Source organism: Capricornis sumatraensis, chromosome 3, assembly GCF_032405125.1.
Source record: "Capricornis sumatraensis isolate serow.1 chromosome 3, serow.2, whole genome shotgun sequence".
Lineage (NCBI taxonomy): Eukaryota > Metazoa > Chordata > Mammalia > Artiodactyla > Bovidae > Capricornis > Capricornis sumatraensis.
The window spans coordinates 15,488,000-15,489,469 of record NC_091071.1 but is presented as its reverse complement, the minus strand read 5'-3'; the positions used below and the strand labels follow the sequence as shown (position 1 = coordinate 15,489,469).

The following is a 1,470-nucleotide window of genomic DNA, read 5'->3' as shown; positions in this document are numbered from 1 at the left end:
CTAGTGATTGCATCATGAGCTTTCAAAAGCATCCTTTTTATCTTTTTCTTCTTTTTTCACTGAGAGATTCATTAAACTACATTTGCCATTCGGGCCAAAGATTGCAAGGTAGAAACCTGGAGGTGGAGTGGGGAGAGCAGACAAAAGAGAAGAAAGAGGGATTTTAAAGAATAAGATAATCTGAGTACCAGCCCATCATGTTAAAGAAAAACAGAGGTATATAGTTGATTTACAATATGATATTAGCTTCAGGTATACAGCATAGAGCTTCAAAACTTACAGATGTATTCAACTTAAAGTTATTATCAAATATTGGCTATACTTTCCCCGAGCTGTACAATACATCCTGTAGCTTACTTATTTTATACACAGTGTCAGTAGTTTGGACCTCAATCCCTTACCCCTGTCTATTGCTCCCCACTCCCCCCATTTGTTTTTCATATGCAATAAAAGCCTTGGGGCTGGGGCTACTTACAGTTATTTCCGGTTATAATCATTCAGAATCATAACACTACACTTTAGGCTTCAGTGCACTTTTTGTTTTATTTATTTTATTGAGTTGGCCGAAAAGTCTGTTTGGATATTTCTATACAATCTTATGGAAAAGTCCAAATGAATTCTTGGCCAACTCAATACATGCTGCCCTGCCGAGCCGCAAGCAGGATCTTTGTACCTTGACCAGGGATTGAACCCATGCTGCTTGCATTGGAAGTGCAGAGTCTTAACCACTGGACCAGGAGGGAATTTCCTCCATACACTTGGAAAATTTTGTTGTTGTTGTGGGAAGATAGACATTCTGTAAATTTTCAGTACACTGAAAACACTTCAACAGGCTCATTCCATTACATTTTTTTCTTGTTACAAAATCACTGTCTTGTTGTTGTCTGTGGCCATGTGGCCTAATGGATAAGGCGTCTGACTTCGGATCAGAAGATTACAGGTTCGAGTCCTGTCATGGTCGCAAGGACAGGTTGCTTTTTGAGGGCTTCCCTGGTGGCCAAGCCCGTGCGGCAACCCAAGACGGGCGGGTCACGGTGGAGAGGTCTGACAGAATGTGGTCCACTGGAGAAGGGAATGACAAACCACTTCAGCATTCTTGCCTTGAGAACCCCATGAACAGTATGAAAGGGCAAAATGATAGGATACTGAAAGAGGAACTCTCCCGGTCAGTAGCTGCCCAATATGCTATTGGAGATCAGTGGAGAAATAACTCCAGATAGAATGAAGGGATGGAGCCAAAGCAAAAAAAATACCCAGGTGTGGATGTGACTGGTGATAGAAGCAAGGTCTGATGCTGTAAAGAGCAATATTGCATAGGAACCTGGAATGTCAGGTCCATGAATCAAGGCAAATTGGAAGTGGTCAAACAAGAGATGGCAAGAGTGAACATCGACATTTTAGGAATCAGCGAACTAAAATGGACTGGAATGGGTGAATTTAACTCAGATGACCGTTATATCTACTACTGCA

The 1,470-nt window shown here is 41.7% G+C and overlaps 1 non-coding gene across 1 annotated transcript; it reads left to right on the top strand.

Annotated features, from left to right (window-relative positions):
* The first annotated feature begins 888 nt into the window (after window positions 1–888).
* Window positions 889–961, top strand: TRNAR-UCG (transfer RNA arginine (anticodon UCG)). Its single transcript has one exon. It is a non-coding gene; the product is annotated as a tRNA-Arg (tRNA).
* Window positions 962–1,470: the final 509 nt, after the last annotated feature.